General features: G+C 46.1%; 1 protein-coding gene across 6 annotated transcripts in view; it reads right to left on the reverse strand.

The window, feature by feature from the left end:
- P4HA2 (prolyl 4-hydroxylase subunit alpha 2) overlaps nt 1-22320 on the reverse strand; it is a 229491-nt gene extending 207171 nt beyond the window's left edge. For 3 of the 6 annotated variants that reach the window (XR_011205596.1, XM_069244746.1, XM_069244740.1), the window contains exon 1: nt 21891-22312. The gene's annotated coding sequence lies outside the window, so the exon portion shown is untranslated. Of the gene's footprint in view, nt 1-21890 lie in introns of all 6 variants that reach the window. The other 3 variants (XM_069244741.1, XM_069244745.1, XM_069244743.1) reach the window with 3 other exon arrangements.
- Nucleotides 22321-22648: the final 328 nt, after the last annotated feature.

Below are 22648 nucleotides of genomic sequence, written 5' to 3' on the forward strand. Positions count from 1 at the left end.
ACATAAGCACCAGATTTTACACAAGGTAAGATTCATGTTTTTTTTTTTTTAAGGCACCAGGAAGTTATGTAAAGTGAATAAGGATCACTGGGTGTTCAGACTGATTCCATAGTTTCAAAGTCTGCAACTCTAGCCTTTAGGGCATATCCCCTCCCTGACGGTTTATATTTTTTTCTCCTCTCAAAATGCTATATCCTGCTTAACCACTGCATGCTGTAATCTCTCATCACACTCTAACGGCCTACGTTTGGCAGACAAATTAAGTACAGTTGCCATTACTTTACTCCTGCCACAGGGAGGGTACTCCGCCCTCCAAATTTAGAGATGTCCACTAGCACAAGGGGCATCTTTTGCATTTCCAGGAATCAGCATCAAGGCGGTTCTTGTAAATGCGGAGAAAGTTGGCCAGTCGCCTCCGTCAACATAATGGAGCCATATGTCAAATATTCAACTTTTTTTTAAACAAAATCATAAAGCAGTTATTTGTTTTGGAAAATGAGAAAGCAATGACCCCCTTGCCTTGAGAGTTTTCTCCCCTGGAGTTGTGGGTCATTCTGTGGTTTTCACTGCCCTTTGCCATCAGGGTTTACCTGGCATTCACAGACAGTGAAAAACTGTGCACAGCTGCCAAGGTTTCAGACTGCTTATGTGTGACATTTTCATCATTTCAGTGTAATTATGAGTGACATTCAAAGGCTATGAGTTACACTTTCTCGTGAGCAAATATCAAGCAATGAAGACGAGGGAAACATATTAATATCAGACATTACACCCATTTGAGCAAGAATAAAACTCTAAGAAGATCTTAAAACTGATGCAAGGCACCAGAAAGGGAATGACACTAACAGAATGCCTTTGTGACCTGATGGAACTGTTGAACAAAAATGTAACCAATACCAATTAAACAGATGCTGCCTTAGCACGTGTGCGCTGACCAGGCCCCCTGGCTCCTCCCTGGCAATCAATCAAACTACTTAAACATCATGACAAAGTCTGTCCAGGCTCTCCGTGGGACCCAACTGACTGTAACCAAAATGAAACAGCATAGCTGCCAAGTTTTCCGATTGCTTACATGTGACATTTCCATGGTTTCAGTTCACCTACGATTGACATTCAAATGTGTGACCCTTAGAGTGACACTTTCTTGAGAACAAACCCAAAAAATGAAGTGCATGCAGAGATAAATATCATAAATTACACTCTTGGGCAAGGAGAAGCTTTCAAAAGATCGTGAAACTGCTGCAAAACAACTGGAATGGAACTTCACTAATCTACTGCCCCTTGATAAAACTGCCCAAGACACTCTTCTCCAAAATGCCACCATACGCTTGCCCAGTGTCCTCCCATCCTACATTTTACACCTGCTCCACCACATCTGCTTGTAGTACCAGAGACAAATCACATTGCTCTCTCCAGTTAAAAATTGCCAGACCATTTTGGCTGCATACACTTTACCAAAAGACTAAGTAAATCCTAACTCCTTCCTTTTATCGATATACAGCACGTTACACCTCTTTAAAGAGACATCACCCTCTAGCCGGTGTATGTCCCTTCTGGAGTGGCCATCAAGTGCTGGGAAGTGCTGGAGCTCTGCTCCATTGGTCCCTTGCAGTGGTGGACTGCCGTGCTTTGCGAAACTACATTTGCCTCAACGCTGCTCAGTGCTGAACGTACTGGTCGTACTGGCGTCGCACTAACAGGCAGGCCCTGCGCCTGGCTCTCTCTTGACTCGGTGGTTCGGGGCAAGGGAACTTCAGACAGCGCTGCTGCAATAAATAGTGAGGTGAGTCTGTCACACACTGTTACTCATGCTTTTTAAAGACAGCGGCCTTGCAGCGCTCATCACCAGACACAAACTAGTCTGTGGCCCCGCTGCCCTCGCAACTCATGCGAAGGGCAGGTGGGTTATTTATCATCGTGACCCCCGCCTTGACAGTGACGCTGTCTGGCTGGGGGCCAGAGCTGCTGAGTTGGGAGTCTTATGGGAGCGAAACTTACTAAAGTGCTGGAGTATTTTGAAGAGTTGCCTCTTCTGTTCTGCCTCCAATTAAAGAATCCGATTCCACTAGGTTGAGGTGTACCTCATCCCCTACATCTGCATTTAGCTAACGTCACCTTTCCCTGAATGGTCACATGCTTAAGACCACTTTTGACCCACATTAAGAGTGACAGAGGGCAAACAACCCTCTTTTAAACGCACTCCATGCTGAAGGTTTTAGCAGCGTTTTGACAAACACGGACTTTACGGACTTCAGGAATGCTTCATATTTTGTGCTGCTTCAGTCAAGCACACCAGCCTCCTTCACAGAGCAGCACTGAGAGGGGTTGTGTGTCGACCAGAAGAGGCACAATTCTGGCAGCGACAAGCGCAGCAAGGAAAACAAAGTTGCCTGCCGCCGCCTTGGTGTCTAAAGGGGAAAATTGAACACTGCCTGATCACTTCGGCATAGCTGCTACGTTTGCCCTTTCTGTATGTATGCACATATATGCATACAAAACACACAAAACAGGCAGCGCAAGCTTTCCAGACATAGAAAAGCAGCAAGACAGGCAGTGACGGAGTAAGTAGCTTCATTCCCATAGAGTAGAGCAAAAAAGCCACCGACATTGAAATCTTCACTTGTATACAGAAGAGCCCTAGCAAAGGGAATGGCAATGCAAGCTTCATTTTCATTTAGAAGGCCTACTGAAAAGCCATTAACAGTGCAATTGTCTCAAGTATGCACATAAATTGTGCGTCATAAAAAAGGATGATACACCTGTGCTCAACTAGCATCATCGAAACTCGGAGAACAGTTCCTGTTACTTGATATCATAGTCTTGGGTCAGAACAGCCTTGCGGGTATTCTGAAGCTTTTTAAGGTCGAGCCTAGACAGCACATGAGCTGTCTCTGCAAGACAGGTTGTGTTCAGTAGAGGGGCTTTAGCCACGCCTACTCTTGCCCTTCATTCTTTGCTGTGCTTGTCTCAAATGCTTCACTTTTATTGGTGAAGTGTGCCAAATGTCCCTCCTTTACGTGCTAAGTTCCTGCCCAGGGAGCTTTCACCAACAGAACATTTTTTTGCCATCACACTACGTTACGCTTCCGTAGGAAATCTCACAAGTATCCCCTTCTTAAAATAAGATGAGTACACAAAAAGAAAAGGGAAATGCGTAGTTTTATTAACGGGTCCACGGCAGGCACAGGCACGTACACACCGGACGAAGACCTCAGTGCCAATGCTGAGGCGAGTACCCAAAGCTCTAGAACCTAACAGGGTTCCAATTGCCTAAGGATGAAAGAACTTAAGAATAACAAAAATAAACACAGTGTAACTGAAGAATAACAAAAGTAAAATACATATACATATATACTACAGCTTCCTCCTGTTCCAGTGTCTGATGGCCCCACCTACCCTCTGGTTTCGGTTTTCCCTTTAATCCAAGCCGCAATCCGTTCTCCTCATGGCTCTGCACCATGCTTCATGTTAATTTTGGAGTGAGGGTGTTCGCTATTAAATAAGGGAATGCTGAAAACAAAACCGCTGCCATAGACGAATGCATTGGCAATATACATGTAGGGAAGCTGTCGCAAAGCCCTTGTGCACCAATGTTCATCATGTCAGTCAAGCTCCACCTTTTCCGTTCCCAGAATGGTACTAATGGAGATCACATTTAACGAAGATTGTTAAGGCCTTGAGAGAGCCTATGCTGCTTATGGTTGCACGGGTCCAGCACTGGCTCATGTCCTGCACTTCTCATCCGGGCCTGTTCTAATATTGTTTTTAATTCTGGTTCTCGCTGTAGATCAAATGCAGACCTACGCTTAGTACAGGGAGTGCAGAATTATTAGGCAAATGAGTATTTTGACCACATCATCCTCTTTATGGATGTTGTCTTACTCCAAGCTGTATAGGCTCGAAAGCCTACTACCAATTAAGCATATTAGGTGATGTGCATCTCTGTAATGAGAAGGGGTGTGGTCTAATGACATCAACACCCTATATCAGGTGTGCATAATTATTAGGCAACTTCCTTTCCTTTGGCAAAATGGGTCAAAAGAAGGACTCGACAGGCTCAGAAAAGTCAAAAAAAGTGAGATATCTTGCAGAGGGATGCAGCACTCTTAAAATTGCAAAGCTTCTGAAGCGTGATCATCGAACAATCAAGCGTTTCATTCCAAATAGTCAACAGGGTCGCAAGAAGCGTGTGGAAAAACCAAGGCGCAAAATAACTGCCCATGAACTGAGAAAAGTCAAGCGTGCAGCTGCCACGATGCCACTTGCCACCAGTTTGGCCATATTTCAGAGCTGCAACATCACTGGAGTGCCCAAAAGCACAAGGTGTGCAATACTCAGAGTCATGGCCAAGGTAAGAAAGGCTGAAAGACGACCACCACTGAACAAGACACACAAGCTGAAACGTCAAGACTGGGCCAAGAAATATCTCAAGACTGATTTTTCTAAGGTTTTATGGACTGATGAAATGAGAGTGAGTCTTGATGGGCCAGATGGATGGGCCCGTGGCTGGATTGGTAAAGGGCAGAGAGCTCCAGTCCGACTCAGACGCCAGCAAGGTGGAGGTGGAGTACTGGTTTGGGCTGGTATGATCAAAGATGAGCTTGTGGGGCCTTTTCGGGTTGAGGATGGAGTCAAGCTCAACTCCCAGTCCTACTGCCAGTTCCTGGAAGACACCTTCTTCAAGCAGTGGTACAGGAAGAAGTCTGCATCCTTCAAGAAAAACATGATTTTCATGCAGGACAATGCTCCATCACACGCGTCCAAGTACTCCACAGCGTGGCTGGCAGGAAAGGGTATAAAAGAAGGAAATCTAATGACATGGCCTCCTTGTTCACCTGATCTGAACCCCATTGAGAACCTGTGGTCCATCATCAAATGTGAGATTTACAAGGAGGGAAAACAGTACACCTCTCTGAACAGTGTCTGGGAGGCTGTGGTTGCTGCTGCACGCAATGTTGATGGTGAACAGATCAAAACACTGACAGAATCCATGGATGGCAGGCTTTTGAGTGTCCTTGCAAAGAAAGGTGGCTATATTGGTCACTGATTTGTTTTTGTTTTGTTTTTGAATGTCAGAAATGTATATTTGTGAATGTTGAGATGTTATATTGGTTTCACTGGTAATGGAAAATAATTGAAATGGGTATATATTTTTTTTTGTTAAGTTGCCTAATAATTATGCACAGTGATAGTCACCTGCACACACAGATATCCCCCTAACATAGCTAAAACTAAAAACAAACTAAAAACTACTTCCAAAAATATTCAGTTTTGATATTAATGAGTTTTTTGGGTTCATTGAGAACATGGTTGTTGTTCAATAATAAAATTAATCCTCAAAAATACAACTTGCCTAATAATTCTGCACTCCCTGTATAAAGCACAGAAACACAGCAATCACTTATTTTCTATTAGACATCAATTGGACAGCTCGAGGAAGTAGTCCGATTAGATGAATCAGAATTAGAAAGCTCATCGGGTTGCAGTTTGTGCCTCCTGTTAAGGTGTTTCCGTACCTTGCAATTTACACGTTGAAACTCAGCATTTCACACTTCAGAGACTAAAGGAATACCATGGTTTCTGGTATTAAAAACTATTAGAATTTGAATTCTGTTAGTGGCGCGATATATGTGTGCAATTTCAGTGGAATGTGGCATATATTCAGTATCAGATGCATATACAAAAGTAAGTGCAGGAACCCAATATTTTTTGCATCTCTGGTTCAGGGACATCTTAAGAATTTTCGGGGACCTGGGCCAAACGTACTATGGAGCCCTTGTTCGGAACAGCTTTAAATTTATGATCCAATTTTACCTGTCCCTCTATGGCCCAGTCACTGACAGTACACAAGCACACTTGCCCAAATTCTAAATGTATTTACATCTAATACTCAGGGATAGTTATAATACTGTATCACAGCAGCAACTCTCCAATATTACTAAAAATAATCTCCGTGACAACCTCCCATTTCTTGTATGTTAGGTCCTGTTTGGATCTAGAAGAACCGTGTTTATGGATGTTTCTCTCCAAAACTTCTGTAATAGACTGACATATCACCTCATCATGTTTTTATTGCGCTTATGGCGATATTTCTTTAGTCACCAAAAATAGGTGTTTCATTTCTACTGCTAAACACTTATAAGGACCCAAAGGATTGGCTATGCCAATGCTTGTTTTGTTTCACATTGCCTACCCAACCCCAGTCAGCAATACTCATGCGGCTGGCAAACTTTCCTTACCAGCACACACTTCACTGGCGGGACAGCTGTAAATCTTGTGGTGCAGGGCAGGTGGTAGAGCACACCCACGTGCGTAATGGTAGTGACCAATTACTCTCAGGGAGAGGTAGTCAGGTCACCCTGCGCTAACCAACAAATAAAGCGCTGCCCAATCGGGGGAACCAGCCAGCCTGATCATAACTTACAAGAACACCTATTGGCTGGTGAGTACCGCTTGGTCCTCATCTGTATTGACAGCCGCATGAAAAATAGTGGAACACATGATATAGATCACAAAAAGAGTACTACACTCAATTTTTTTTATTAAGCTGACTGATGTGCGTGGCAATTTTTTCACTTTGCAGTTATGCGGTACATTGACTTAAGATGCGTTAGTATAGCGCGAGATGTGTGACACTTGGCAGGGCTGCTTGCGATCTGTCCACCTACTCAAAAAAGGGTGGGAGGACAAATGGCAAAACTTCTGATGGTCATTACTCAGTGTCAGCCTCTTCCTGCAACCATTTCTTTGCAACCTAGATGCAAAATGAAACGGTCAGCTTTAAATCATTTGCTCTCCTGCTGCTTGTCATTGCAGTCTCCACATATGTTTTTTAGCCACTCCCTTGGACAACAGCCACATCCAGCTCAGTGGTTTTCTCCCTACTCAAGCATTGTTTTTTGTTTTTCTGAATCGAGGTTTCTGTGATATGTGCTCCTAAAGTTGGAAGCGGATAAGACGGGAGGTTTAAATAGAAAGTCTATTTCCAATTTTCTTCTTCCGCTGAAACAAGATATAACATATGAAAGGTGAACAAAAAACAAAGTGATTAAATACACATGCTCCTAGACATGCACTCATACTGGTACACATTCTGACAAGCTCTCATTTTCACGCATAGTCACATTCTCAAAAACATAACTACCCATGATTCATTCTGGGAAGCATCTTGATGGGTGAAAATATTGTGCAATATTTTTCAATTTCTCACTTGACACCAACAGAAAGAGAAGATAAGCATTATCACGAGGCACTATGCTTGCCATCTGTCCTCTGCGCTTTCCGTTCCGACGTAGGAGACTGTATGACTGCCAGTGAACTAGCGGACTGAATGTTTTGAAAAGATGGTAATGCAGCTTGTCAGGGTGCAGGTGTGAGAGCATGTGTGTTGGGTGCACATCTGATTATGCACATTAACATGTGTATAGGAGGTGCCAGAATGAGTCTTCATAGTTGATTGTCAGTCTGTACTTGTGCCAATGTGATTATGCATGAAAATGAGAGCTTGTCTGAAGGTGTACCAGTATGAGTGCATGTCTAGGAGCATGTGTACAGGTCACAGTGTGAGAGAATGTGTGGGTGCTATTGTGTACATCAAAGCGTGATTGAAAGCCTTAGTGCTCATCACAGTAATATGATGTAAGACCTTTTGTGTGTAACATATGTTTGTTTTATAGACTGCACACATTATGTTTTGGAACGGAATGCATGTATGTGCAAGAGGTTTCTACAAGTACATGCGCAAGAAAGAGCAAATATGCACTTCGATCCGCACACCTTAATGCATGTGTGAGCCTGCGCATACAAATATTTGTGTACATGCAATCCATGTCCCATTCACCTGCACATGAGCATTCACACACACATCTGCACAAATGGGCGTGTATCTGAATTTGTATGTTCAGGATGAACTTGTATATTAGTGTGCATTTGCTTGTCTATGTATTCGCATGTGTGTATGTAGATGTGTTTAATGCATGCTTTATTTTTAGGCCTGGCATCAAACAAGACCTTTTGATTACTAAAAGTATATGTGTAACATTACTTATAAAGGCTTTTCAGCCACCTCCCTTCATCTACTCATCTGTTGGTCTGCATTTACACATTTCTTCTGCTCCCTGCAGCTTAGATCAAGGGGAAATGGTTCAGCCCACTTCAGCCAGTGCCTACCTTTCTTGAGAATCATGGCATTCTGCTCTTCCACAAGGAGCACATCCACATACAGAATGGATCCCCTTAGTTCTAAAGGCTGTTATAGGAATATTTGTTTTTCTTGTATGTTTTTTTTTTTAAACTAAAACATACCAATGCTTCTAGGCAATGTTTTCTGAGAGCTCAGCATCCCCAATCCCCCACCACAACAATAACGTTTTTCAAAAACTATGACAAACAAAGGATGAACAACGATGACAAAGCCAAAAGCCTGACAGCTGAGGCCAGACGTACTGCTATTTCGTTTATTTTGGCAAGTGGGGATGCGATTAATCTTCGGCCTACTGGACAAAAGTGGTGTGACAACAAATGGTGCTGATCCAAAGACGGTTTATTTCCTCGTGCAAGGGCACCACTTAGGGAAGCTGGTTACATACCATTGGTCAATGTGAAAGAGAAAGTTCATCTACTGAGTTAGGTAAATGGAGACGAATCTTGGCAGAATTTGAGTATGATGAGGTTGGGTCTACAAAGCAAACACATAGGAGTGAATAATCAATGACAATGGCTGCAGGTACAAGTTGAAAACAGGCTTAAAATTCCTGACACCATGAAGGTCGCAACAAATTCTACAATTCTGTATACTTTTTCAGCTCAGCAATGGTTAATCCGAGAAATTCAGAATTGAAACGATTCGCTGTAAAAGACGATTCCCCAACTCACATCAGAAAGGTTTCTAAGCTCACTGCATTTGTTGTTTATTGACAGGATATGGACTTTCGAGCCCTGAGTAAGACTGATCAGTCATGCCCATTTTCCCAGTGGTAAGATGAACCTTTGTTACTGTCTCTGTTGACTGTGTCTACTGAGGAAAAACAAGCATTTGCAATGCAATGGGTCTTTGCTTTGCTCCAGTTAGAGCTATTAGCGTTATAAATTCCTAACTGGACTTTTCTTGCCACATAAATTGAAAAAGAAAAGTAAAACATTCGTTGATATAAGCGAGCCAGTTCAAAGCGCCACGGCCGAAATGAGCGTGACCGCGAAGGAGAGACACAAAAGGAAAAAGTAGTTCACTTGCAGTCAAACGTATCGGCAAACATGCAATTATCCATGTCACAGGGTCGATGGCCAAGGCAGTAACAAAACTACCCTTGAAAGGACAAACATACAGCATTTACCAATAATGACAAAAGATTTGTGAAATGCAATTTTTTTTATTTTCTCCACCATATCACTTATTGTTTTATGACTTGGGTATCCAAGCGCTTCATATATATCAGTGGTTATTATTGTGATCCATTCCTGTGTTTGCAGGCATGCGGACTAACTGCAGATGACTGGGGCGATTAAGTAGTGAATGATCTGATTACAATTGTGGCCCAACGGTACACAACGCTAGGGTAAGAATGGACAACGCAGACATGTCTGGGAGGGGAATGGAAGGAAGGTTGGGTATAGTGAGGGTCCCAGATGATAAACAAGCTGTGATGGGCAAGCATGGGATCTGTAGTGGGAAACAATGCGAAGTACACCGTAGTGGCTTCTGTGGTGGGGAACAGGGATGTAAGTTCTCCTTTATAACTGCACGGCTACACTGAAAGCTCTATTTCTAGTCGTCTTTATGTTTCTCTATAAAGTGAAGTTCGGATGGAAAGTGAATCTATATTATACTCTTGCCTTTCTTTCTCTGTCACGAAAAAACTACAACAGAGCTCTAACGAGGTCTACCTTCCCTTCATACATTAAGTTGACATAGAAACAGGGCTATAACGACGGAAAAATAGCCTTCAATATAGTTCTGCTCATGTCTATATTAAACGTTGATCCAAATTGCACTGCAATAGGTCTTATTTTAATTTAACATGTTAATGTATCCAAGTACAAGGATTCAAAAATGTGGACTAGTGCATACCTTGCTGTGCATGGTAGAACATTACAGTCAAATATATTAGCTTTGGCAATGCCTGCTTGGATATTATCCCACAAACACTTTTAAATGAGATAGGAGAGGAAGTCGCGTTAGGAACTCACACACCCAGAAACCTGAGCTAATTTATCCATTTACGTTTCCCTGGCCTATTTCTACAACCATTCCTGAAATAACTCTAGTTTTAATTATTCTGGCAAGTCCTCTGATATATCTGTTCAGCAATCATCATTCACTAATAGGCACTATTTATTCATTTGGGCACAGCAGAACTTTGATAGTCTATATCATTCTTCAGTCTCTTTTGTCACATAAAATACAATGATTCTACTAATGAAAGGCATTTTTCTGTCCGAAACATATCAAAATACACATGAGGAATGTGGCAAGATACACATAAGGATTCAGATATCGAAGATACATTTTGAGTTTTCACAAACTAATCAAATACAATGAAAAGCTGAGTTATGAAACAGGCTCAGTATCCTGTGGAGTGCTTTACCCACTCGGAAAAGAGATTTAATACCTCCTTGTACAGTCGAACTTTTGCCACTGCAGGCCAGGTGTTATGCGAGGCTGCAGTCAACTCAATGAATTTTTCGAATCTGTGAATGCATTTTTTGTGAATTGATTTTCAGTATTTTTATAGTGAGCTCATTCATTTGTATATTTTATGCATTTTGAGGAATGCATGTTATAGAACTAGGATACACACACGAAGAGTATACTGAGGCTAACCAAACAGTAAAAGCACATAGGTTGACTATTTCAGCAAGTAGTGTTACATGTTCAAGTGGGTGACAGGTTAAAAAGAAACTTAGTGAAGGAAGAAATAAAAACATACAGGGAATGCATTTTCTTTCTAGCAGAAGAAACCGTTTCTTCGGTTATGTTCAGCTGAGGTGTAATTATTCTGCAGCACAAATAAACACCGTTCAAAGTGAAAGAAGGCATGAAAAAATGAATACATTTGAACCATATCCTTTCATGTTACTCAGCTTATTGCAAAATTACATCTTCTAAATTCAGTACACATACTTTGATAATAAAGGGCATGAAGAGCCGCAAACAAAACTACAAAGATGAAAAATAGCGTCAGACAAGAGGATGCTGGTGTCACAAAAATATCTTATTAAATTATCTTACAAACTCCTCACCCTGGATCAGATCAGTCTAAGGAAAATGGCTTTAAGTTCTTCCTCCATCAAGAAAAACAAACTTGTATGGCACGTTGGTTAAAAACGGAGATGATCATGAATGATGGCCCTGAGGCACCAGATATAGATGTGCTCTGAAAGCCATCTAGTGGGTGAAAACCTAAGACTTAAAAGAGGATCAGGACCTTGCTCATGGCAAACCTTAGAGGGCCAGATGTACGTAACTCTGGGTTTGCGATTTCCTAATAGCAAATGTTTGCGATTTGCTATTAGGAAATCACAAGCAGCTATGTAACAGTGTGCTTTATACTGTTTTCGATTCCCAGAGGGTCACAATGGACCAGCTCATTAATATTCATGAGGTAGATGGAAATTTGCTTCCCAATGGAATCGCTAAAAACACAGGGATGGTGGCCTGCTGGGGACAGAGACCACCAGGTCTATGTTTGCTTTTAAATAAAGCAAAGTTTTTTTGTTTTTTTTTGTTTTTTGTTTTTTGTATGCAGGGGTGTGCTTCAGAAAAGAAAGTGTAAAGTTTCTTTTAATTTTTTTAAGAGTACTTCCTGCTATTAAAAAATGTTTGCACCCACATTCACAAAGGGGAATGGGTCCTTTGGGGGACCCCTTCCTATTTGCAAATAGGTTACCACCTAATCGAAGACTGTTAAAATGCAAATATTTTGCGACTGTATTTCGGTCACTAAACATTCTTACATTCCACATGCCACCCCCCCCCCCGAGTCACTAACTATTAGGAAGGGACACCCTTAGCACACCCCTTCCTAATATTGAAACGTAAACCTGTCAGTAAGAGGTTACCGAATCGCAAAATAGGGTTTGCAAATACAAAAAGACTCTTTTGCTGTCACAAGCAGCCCAATTCTGTGAATCTGGCCTTTTTGCAAGCACAATAAAAGCTACGTACATCTGGCCCCAAATGCCCTTTATTCTGCTCTCATCACATCCAACAATTTTTTATAACAGAGTGAAAAATTAAAGTGCTTTATACTTGTATGATAGTTGAAAATGACCCAGCGGTGGAAAACGCAGCTGATGAACAGTATGCCAAAGTTTGCCCATGTTCCACTAGTTCTTCAAAACCACTACATACACTTTGTGGCACTGTGGATTAAATGTCAAAACAAATCCTGTTTCATCACAATGGTCGCCTATTCTTAGAGAACAGGCTGCAACCTAATGTTGCAGGAGGTGAACAATGCATGGGCGCTGATAATGTCATTTAGTGCTTTCTTCGCAAAACACAGGAGGGGCACACAGGTTTTCTCTTACGTAACTATTCTCTTTGGAATTGACTGACAAGTAACAACTGGGATAAAATGAGAACCACCGGGCCTTTAAGCCTTTGGTACATTGGCGAAGACCCTTCTAAAAAGTCCAGGCATCACTAAATGCAAGTGTGTGCCATACATTAGCTAAAGAATACAACCATGCCATGATCTATCTCATGCAAGCCCTCATTAGAGAGCCTGAAGCAGGCCATTTTGACAAAGAAATTCAGTGCTGTCCGAGCACTTCCAAATCTCCTGTGCAGCTGCAGGATTTTGGCGTAGCATCTCTGCTGAGAAAAAAGTCATTCCGGGGTTCCTAAAGCAGTGGTAACTTGAGAAAGAATAAGGGGGTCATTCTGACCCCGGCGGCCAGGGTCGGCGGGAGCACCGCCGACAGGCCAGCGGTGCCCCGCAGGGCATTCTGACCGCGGCGGTTCGGCCGCGGTCAGATGCGGAAAACCAGCGGTCTCCCGCCGGTTTTCCGCTGCCCTTGTGAATGGATTCTGACACCCCTACCGCCATCCTGTTCCTGGCGGGTCTCCCGCCAGGAACAGGATGGCAGTAGGGGGTGCCGCGGGCCCCTGGGGGCCCCTGCAGTGCCCATGCCAATGGCATGGGCACTGCAGGGGCCCCCGTAAGAGGGCCCCACTTTGTATTTCAGTGTCTGCTACGCAGACACTGAAATACGCGACGGGTGCCACTGCACCCGTCGCACATACCCACTCCGCCGGCTCCATTCGGAGCCGGCTTCCTCGTGGGGAGGGGTTTCCCGCTGGGCTGGCGGGCGGCCTTCTGGCGGTCGCCCGCCAGCCCAGCGAGAAAGCCTGAATGGCCTCCGCGGTCTTTTGACCGCGGAGCGGCCATATGGCGGTTCCCGCGAGGCGGGCGGCGGCCCTAAGTGCCAAATTTTTAACTAGAATCATGCAGTTGGCTTTACTAAAGTTGGTGGAAGATGGCTGGTCTTTGGTTTTTCCTCATGCCTCTTTCATCCACCACCGCCTGACACTCCCTGCCCATTTATCTCCCTCTTGTGCGTTCTTTTCGCTCCCTGTTTTCTTATTTTACCACTGTTTTCCCATCTTTCTCTTCCTCCTTATTTCCCCTATTGTGTTTTCTCTCTCTTGCTTTTAGTCAAAGTTAGATGAGCAAAAATAAGTGGTGGTTCACCAAAATGAGTGCCGGTGTGCCTCACTAGCAACCACCAGCTCAAATTAAGCACTGCTTTAAAGTCAATTAACACCCTGTCCATGTTGAAACTCTCAAAGGCCACCTCGTTTGAAATATAAAACCCCCAACTAAATCGTATTCCGTCCTGCTGAATACAAATCCTCGTCAACAGTAAAGCCACCTTGAAAAACTCTTGGTACAGGTTCCAATCTCTTTAAACCGCTTGCACGCTATCTCGCCTGAAATACTCAATAAACAACGACGGAGGTTTACAGTTCACATAGGTTTGGCCCTGTAAATATATTTTGTTGGGTACTGCCCCATTCATGACTCCCCGTCTCCTTCTCCCTTCATCCGTTTTAGATTATTATGTACAACTTGTTTAATACCAGTATGCTATATTTACTGTGCAGGTGCTGGTTCCGTATCAAATGAACATTGTCACCGAAGACTCTTGAATGAAGGGACCCGCGGAGAGAGAGACGCAGTCTAGTCTCTCCGCGGGGGGATTCGGGACGGGGGAAGTGGCGCACTAGGCGCCTGATTGGATAGGGGTAAGTGGGGGTGGGGGTTAGAGTAGGTTTATAAGGGGGTTGGAGGGTGGGGTCGGGCCTCTTTGTGCGCCGACTTAGGAGAGGGAAGGATTTATTTTAGTGAGGCGAGGTAAGGAGTTTTAGAAGCCAGGTTAGGCCTTCTTTACAGTGTGAGGTTCCCACCCGGCTGTCAGGTCACCGGGACGCGGGCAGGGGAGTGCGGTAAGCAGAGGAGGGAAGGGAGGGCGGCCCCGCGGGCAAGTGACGCCAGCGAAGGCGTGCGGAGCGGGAGGCCGGGGAAGCCCATAAGGGCGGCACCACGCCAGTGGAGCCGGCCCCGCGGGCATTTGTAATTCTGACAACGCGCGGAGCGCGCGCGCACGGATAATCAAGCCGGCCCCCCAGATCGCGGGCAACAGGGAGCGCCGGGTCGTTTTTCAGGAGACAGACACGACGGGCACAGCGGCGGGCGGCAACCACATTTCCCCGCGGGGGGGGCACACAGATCAAACGGTGAACCGCACGGGGCGGCGAGGGCCCCCCGGGTATAAATATATTAAAAAAAAAAAAAATCTTTTCATTACAATTTTGTATTCAGCAATTTGAGATCGGGAAATTTTTTGCCAGCGGTTCCCCCCACCCCCAACTCATATATATCCAACAGGACAAATAGACATTAGCCAACAGGTTATAGTGCACACCCAGGCCCCAGATATAGACAGACATATAGATACCCAGAGCCAGGCAAAAGGGGATCAAGTGTTCCATTGGACAGACAACTGATAGGGCAAGCTGGCAGTATGGCCACAGGCCACAACGCTGAGGCGGTGAGGGCCGCACTGCGCGTTTTGGGCGAAGCGGGCAGGGCAGATCTGCTCAGGCCAGGGGTCTTAGACCAGGCTTGGGTTGGGATGACACGCCCCACCAGGGCGGCATCTGGCCGGGTCGCGGCCGCAGTAGCGGCCTGCGAGTCGCAGGAGTCTGACGGGGAGAAGGATGAGGGGCCCATTCCCCCTGGGCAAGGCACTGCGGCTCAATTAAGGTACGGGGCTCAGAGCCCTCTGATGTTCAGTGAGGAGACACAAGCCTCTCAGGGCAGGGGCACAGATAGCGCACAGGTGGGTCCAGACCCCGCAGGCCCAGGCGGCCGGGCGGCCAGGCGGCGGGGGAGGCCGGGGGGGAAGGACTAGGCAAGGAAACAGAGCAACACACACCGGGGACTAGCGGGGTTTGCGCCCCCCTAGATTTGTCATATCACAGAGGGGAGGCACCCAACCCAAGTTGGTTTGGGTCGCCACTGAAGAAAAGAGGCAAGTACGCCGGGAAGAACAGGGGGTGGACAGGGAGGGCCAAGACGGCGCCCCACCAGGCCAGGGGGGGGAAGTCAAGACACTGCAAGAAGCAAGGGCTGGGACGAGCCAGGTTTCGCACACACAAGGGAACTGGGAACAGGCAGATACATGGGATTTGGAGGCTAGAATCAAGGAACAGCGCAGGGTGGTATTAGAGACGGAGGCCAGGTGGGCGCAACTGTGCAAAGACAGGGAAGAGGCGAGCGCACACAGCGAGGCAACGCCTATAATCAGAGAGGCCAGAGGGCAACCAGGGACACAACAGTCAGGTCTAGAGAGCGGATCCTGGGTATGGGTACCACAGGTAAGAGGAGAGCAGGGACAAGAGGCTAGAGCGGCCGAGGGGTTAGTCGGCACAGGGAGACCCAGTGACGCAGACGGTCATGGGGACAGCAGGGCAACAATGTCAACAAGAGAGGTTGGCAAGAGGCGGTGCACGCCGACTGGGCGCAAGACGGCCCAAACACGTTGGCACGAAGCACTGGAGGGGCCTATGGCGGGCCTCTCCACACCGAGGGACCAAGGACGCCGTCACAAGGACCTGCCTTATGCGGGCAGGGATGTAAACGAGGGTACATCAACCAATGTGAGAGATGTGGGCCAACACAAGGGCCAGTGGGAAGGAGATGATGTCTTGGAATTGGATTATGAGGAGGAAGGGGACGAATGGGAGGATGGCGAAGTACGCGATTGGGAGGTGAGCGCTGTGAAAAAGGGTGGGGGACGAGGGCGCAAGAGCGGCGCAACCTCTTCTTCGTGCTCTGTGTTACAGGTTACAGCACCTTTGGAAGGCCCCACGGGGAGTAGGCAAAGCATGCAGCGTGGCAGGAGCTGGAAAGGAGTACCAAGGAACCGGACACCGCTGGAGGTAAGAAATGGTGGTCAGTGTGGGGCGAGGGGGGGGGACAATACAGGAGGCTACCACGAGTAGGTCCATCGGAGTAGGCGAAGGGTCAGTGCTGGAGGTAGCAGGCAATAACATTACGCAAAAGGTGAGCGAGAACAAAGAGAAGGAGGGTACCGCCGCAATAGATACGGCAACGGCAGGAAAGGAGGATAAAGGGGACAAGGTGGTAGAAGACAAGGAGGGGGGAAGTCACAAGAAAAGGCTGCCGTACATGGGTTTGGCCATGCCGCTGGGTTCACATGTGGCCGAGAAGACAAAGAGTAAGATATGGAAACACGAATACGTGGATGTGTTTAAACTATTACATAGAGACATACAGGCGAAGGAAGGGTCTAAGGAGGAAGAATGGGAGTTAGCACGCAGGCCCCGGGTACCCATAACAATGGATAACTGGACGTCGGCCTTTTTGATATTTGCAAGCATATACTGCGAAAAATACCCAGACAGGGCTATCGCCCTTTTTAAATACATGGATATAATTAGAAAGGCTCAAATGCATTTTGGGGGTTTCGCGTGGTTAAGTTACGATGAAGAATTCAGGGCCCGGGTAAGTGTTAACCCAGAAAAACCATGGGGCGACGTAGACTCAGAACTGTGGATGCAATGGATGGCATCGGCACAGACAGCGGCGTCCACTCATACGGCGAGCGGATTGCCGGTGACCTACAGGCCCTTTCAAGCGCGCCCCGCCCATGGAGGGGCGGGCATTGCAACTAAGACAGCGGGGGCAAACGCGGGGGCTTGCTGGAACTTTAACAAAGGTTTTTGTTCCAGAGCGCAATGTAGGTTCAAGCATGACTGCTCCAAGTGCGGGGGCCGTCATCCAGTCACACAATGTTTCTCATTATCCAGCCCAGCGGAACAGTGGAGGGCCTCTAGAGGGAGAGGGGCTCATGGCGCGCCTGCGCCAAAAGGGGCCTACACCAGTTAAACTGGAATTTCTGCGGCCATGGTTGCGCTTATACCCAGATAAGGATACGGCACGGCTTTTGGAATGGGGCTTTAGAGAAGGTTTTAGATTAGGCTACCAAGGCCCACGACAAAGGAGATGGGCTGACAATTTGCGGTCAGCCAAGGAGCACCCGCAGATTGTGCGCGATAAAATAGCAAAGGAGGTAGCTTTAGGCAGAATAGCAGGCCCATTTTACGAGTGGCCAAGTGATGCGCTAATGATATCACCATTGGGAGTAGTGCCCAAGAAAGCGCAGGGAGAATTTCGTTTGATTCACCACCTGTCATGGCCGGAAGGGACGTCAGTAAATGATTTTATTGACCAAGAGGATTCTAAAGTAGTTTACGCGTCAGTAGATGATGCGATAAGGCTGGTTTTAAGGTGCGGTAGGATGGCGGAAATGGCGAAATGTGATATTCAATCAGCTTTTAGACTGCTTCCTATCCATCCAGCAGATTTCGACCTCTTGGGCATGCAGTTAGATGGCAACATCTACGTGGATAGCGTTCTGCCCATGGGTTGCTCGATATCATGTGCCCTGTTTGAGACATTCAGCACCTTTTTGCAGTGGGTTTCTGTGAAGACAAGCGGGCATAGATGGGTGACACATTACTTGGACGACTTTTTATTCGTAGGAACGGCGGCAACGGGGGTCTGTGGGCGGGCACTGGACACGTTTCAGAAGCTTGCACAGCAGGCGGGAGTGCCTCTGGCCCCAGAAAAAACAGAGGGCCCTGCACGGATCCTAACATTCTTAGGCATCGAACTAGACACAAGGATGCTGGTCGCCAGGTTGCCAGCGGCGAAAGTGAGGGAGATACTGGATTTCTTGGCAATGGTGCGCACTCTGCGCAAGATGGAGTTGCGAACAGCTCAAAAGCTTTTAGGTTACCTCAATTTTGCTTGCAGGGTAGTTAGGGTAGGTAGAACTTTTTGCAGGCGTTTAGGACTTTCCATGTCAGGTGCCGTACTTCCGCACCACAAGATACGAGTGTCATTGGCATTACGAGAAGACATTAGAATATGGGAGATTTTTCTGACAAAGTTCAACGGAGTACCGATGTCTTTTGGAGAGTCAGACACAATATGGCAAGTACAAATTTTCTCGGATGCGGCAGGAGCGTCAGGGTTTGGTTTATACTGGGATGGGAGGTGGTGTGCGGAATCTTGGCCAACATCCTGGAGACAGCAAGGGAGAAGCATAGCGTTCTTGGAGTTTTTTCCCCTTTTAGTGGCACTAGCAGTGTGGGGACAGGAATTAGCCAACAGGACAGTGATTTTTCAAATAGACAACATGGCGGTGGTAGAGCTGGTGAATAGACAGAGAGCTAAAGACATCAGAGTTTTGCGCTTGTTGCGGCAGTTTATGCTTCTATGCTTATCTTTGAATGTCATATTTAAAGCTACACATATACCAGGGATTTACAACGAGATTGCAGACTCCCTATCTCGTTCACAGTGGCAGCGTTTCCGCGAATTGGCCCCAGGAGCAGAGCAGAACAAGACTGTGGTCCCGGCAGACATCTGGGATTGGGGGGCATGACAATCACAGGGCTGGTGGAGATGTCATTAGCAGTATCCACGCGGCGTAATTACAGACTGGCATGGTTGGAGTTTCAATCTTTTGAACAGTTTGGGGGCAATTTTTGGGAGCAAAGCTTGTCGATATTGGAGGCACGGACCAGACGTTTCGTGCTGTTTCTGATCAGGGAGGGTTTATCACCGGCAACAATTGGCGGAAAGCTGGCTGGAGTGTCTTTTTACGGGAAACTGTTTTTCGGTTATGATCCAGCACATAGTGATTTATTGGGTAAAATGCTGAAAGGATGGAGCAGGGTCAGAACGAGTGGGGACAGACCAGCAAGAGAGCCCATCACTTTCGAAATGTTAGTTGAGATGACACAGGTGTTACCAAGTTGTTGTAGGGATCAAGATGAGGTGGGTTTATTTCGTTTATGCATGTTGTGGATGTTTTTTGGGGCGTTCAGAGTATCAGAGTTGTTGGGAGTGGGTAAGGAGGTTGGAGTAAGGAGAAAAGAGGTGTGTATACACAAAGAAAGGTTGGGAATATGGCTAAGACGGTCCAAAACGGATCAGCTGGGTAAGGGAAAATGGATATGGCTAGAGAAAGGGGGCGTTGAAGAGGCTTGCCCGGTAAAGGAATGGGTCAGTTTCAAGGCGAAGTGGCCAGGAGCAGGCGAATCAGGGGTTTTTATGCATGCGTCGGGGAAAAAGTTAACTAGTTACCAGTTGCTGCAAGTGAGGAGGATGACTCTTATAAGGATAGGGCGGCGCGCAGGAGATTATGGAACGCACTCATTCAGAATTGGCGCAGCGACGGAGGCAGCACATATCGGTTGGGATTGGGCTAAGATCAAATCCATAGGGAGATGGAAGTCTAGATGCTGTGAGCGTTATGTCAGGCCTTGATAAAGGCAGAACAATTGGGGGGGTGCGTGGCAGTGAGTTTATCAAGGCAGAGGTTACAATGTTTTTTCTTTGCAGGCTGTGTGGCCGGGCCAGAGAAGGAAAAGATGACGACGTGGTTGGTCGGCCATTCGTTCGTCCATTGGGCGGCGAAATTTGCGGAGAAGCAAATTTACGGCAGATCGTTGGGACTGCCCAGCAGAAGCCATGAAGTGCGTTGGTGGGGCAAGAGTGGTATGAGGTGGGGGAGCCTGCTCAATATTTATCACAGGTAACTTGCCGCAATGGGGATGCCCAGATCTTTTATTGATTCACTTGGGAGAGAATGACTTAGTGAAGCTATCGGGGCTCACTCTGATACAATTGATGCAGAGGGATCTGGAGCTCCTGAAACGGAAGCTATGCGGGACAAGTCTGGTTTGGACAGAATTTGTGCCAAGAAGGGCATGGAGAGGGGCGATCAACCATGGAGCCATTGAGCGGGCTAGAAAGAAATTGAACAGAGCCATGAGAGTGTTTTGTTGGGCTCAAGGGATCAAGGTTTTAAGACACGGGGACATAAAAGAGCAGGAGCAAGCTTTATTCCGTGATGACGGGGTGCATCTGTCACAGATAGGTAATGCGTTCTATATCACAGAACTGAGACTACTGCTGGAAAGCATATGGGGTACGAACTTGTGTACCCGAAAATGAAAGGGGTGGGGCAGCGAAACGCCTCACGGGTTTCCCTGGGTGGCAGGAGATGGGGGAGGGTGGAGAGCCAGGTGCGGGTTTGTCCACCCTTCCAGGGGGAAAACAAGGAGGTGAAGCATCCGAGCAGGGAGGGGTAGGCTACAGGCAAGGAAGGCATGGGCGGAATAGGGGAGCATATACGGCAGGAAAATTGAAGGGAGACATTTGTGGAGAAAATGAAGGAGAGGGAGTTCTAAAAAGTTAAAGTTTGCTTTAAAAGATATACAGTTAATGTTTTGAAGTATTGTTGTGTTAAATCCTGTTCTAATAAATGACCTTTTACACCAACAAGAGTGTCACGTATGTATGTCCCGATGAAGGGACCCGCGGAGAGAGAGACGCAGTCTAGTCTCTCCACGGGGGGATTCGGGACGGGTGAAGTGGCACACTAGGCGCCTGATTGGATAGGGGTAAGTGGGGGTGGGGGTTAGAGTAGGTTTATAAGGGGGGTGGAGGGTGGGGTCGGGCCTCTTTGTGCGCCGACTTAGGAGAGGGAAGGATTTATTTTAGTGACCACCCACCCACCCAGCTTAGGAAGACAGGGGGAGGAAAGGTTTTATTCAGGTAGGGTAGATAGGTCAGGTAGGTTTGGGGTCAACAGTCATTTAGGACAGGTGATTTGTGAAGAGGTAGCAGGAGATGGGGGAGGGTGGAGAGCCAGGTGCGGGTTTGTCCACCCTTCCAGGGGGAAAACAAGGAGGTGAAGCATACGAGCAGGGAGGGGTAGGCTACAGGCAAGAAAGGCATGGGCGGAATAGGGGAGCATATACGGCAGGAAAATTGAAGGGAGACATTTGTGGAGAAAATGAAGGAGAGGGAGTTCTAAAAAGTTAAAGTTTGCTTTAAAAGATATACAGTTAATGTTTTGAAGTATTGTTGTGTTAAATCCTGTTCTAATAAATGACCTTTTACACCAACAAGAGTGTCACATATGTATGTACCGATGAGATATTTTACTATTTAGTTGTTTATCCACACTTTGACAGCGACCTGTACAATAAGAGATGTCTGGTATTCAAACTGTAGACAAAAAAAACAGAGCAAGCGACTATACCGTAAAAACGACTAACAGCACACAGATGTCAAACATAGAAAATGAAACACCGAAACTGTCGGCAAAGTTTATATTCTGGGGATTTACGTGGGTTTCTGCGAGAGGCGGGATCTCCCAAAGACAAAGTTAACATAAAGGGAGAAGGCATATTAACAGTAACACAAACTGTTCCACTTTGCTACTTGCGAAGGAAACATTTGCAATAAATACGCGTCTCCAGGGATGTCACTTACACTTACCCGCTCTGATTTCAGCTGCTCTGATGCCTCACTGCACGCAGCAGATAGATGCGCACGCTCCTTCCTCCCGTCTGCACGCTGTCACCTCCTCGTTCGACTGACTCAGTCCGCAATGCTTTAATTGCGTGGCAGACTCCCCGAGGAACCTGACACCTGAAGACATCAACGAAGGACTAAAACGGCAGGATGGGATAGTGTATCAATCTCAGACTTGGAAGGAGGTTACACAGAAACATGTTGACAAAACATGTCACAATGAGTGTGTTATTGCGCAATGTAACTGGTGTTCCCGTAAAGCTATCCCTTATCTTCGGGTCGAGTTCGCGCTATGTGAAACTGCAAAAACTAAGTAAATAAACAGACTTACACGAAAGAAGAACTAAAAGGTGGGCTGCTTGACATGAACTCAAGATTGGAATTTTAGCAATCCAGTCCTCAACATAAAAGCAGAGCGAAAGTGGTAGACTATAGCGGCCATCTTAAAATGGAAATATTTTAATGATGGACTACGGTTATATTAACGCTTTAATTGAGGATTAACAAAATCGATAGCGATTCACTTAAACAGTAATTTTAAATGAATATGGATGGAAAATATACACGTTAGCCTGAACACTATAATTAACAACCTGGTTTTCTTCACAGTGAGATAAATTGTATTCTTACTGATTACTGATTGATACGATATATATCTTTGCTAAAGCAACTATCATGTTTGACAACGAGTTTATTGTCTTATCTTTTTCGATTCGCAGGAA

Source organism: Pleurodeles waltl, chromosome 7 (assembly GCF_031143425.1).
Source record: "Pleurodeles waltl isolate 20211129_DDA chromosome 7, aPleWal1.hap1.20221129, whole genome shotgun sequence".
NCBI classification, from domain to species: Eukaryota; Metazoa; Chordata; class Amphibia; order Caudata; family Salamandridae; genus Pleurodeles; species Pleurodeles waltl.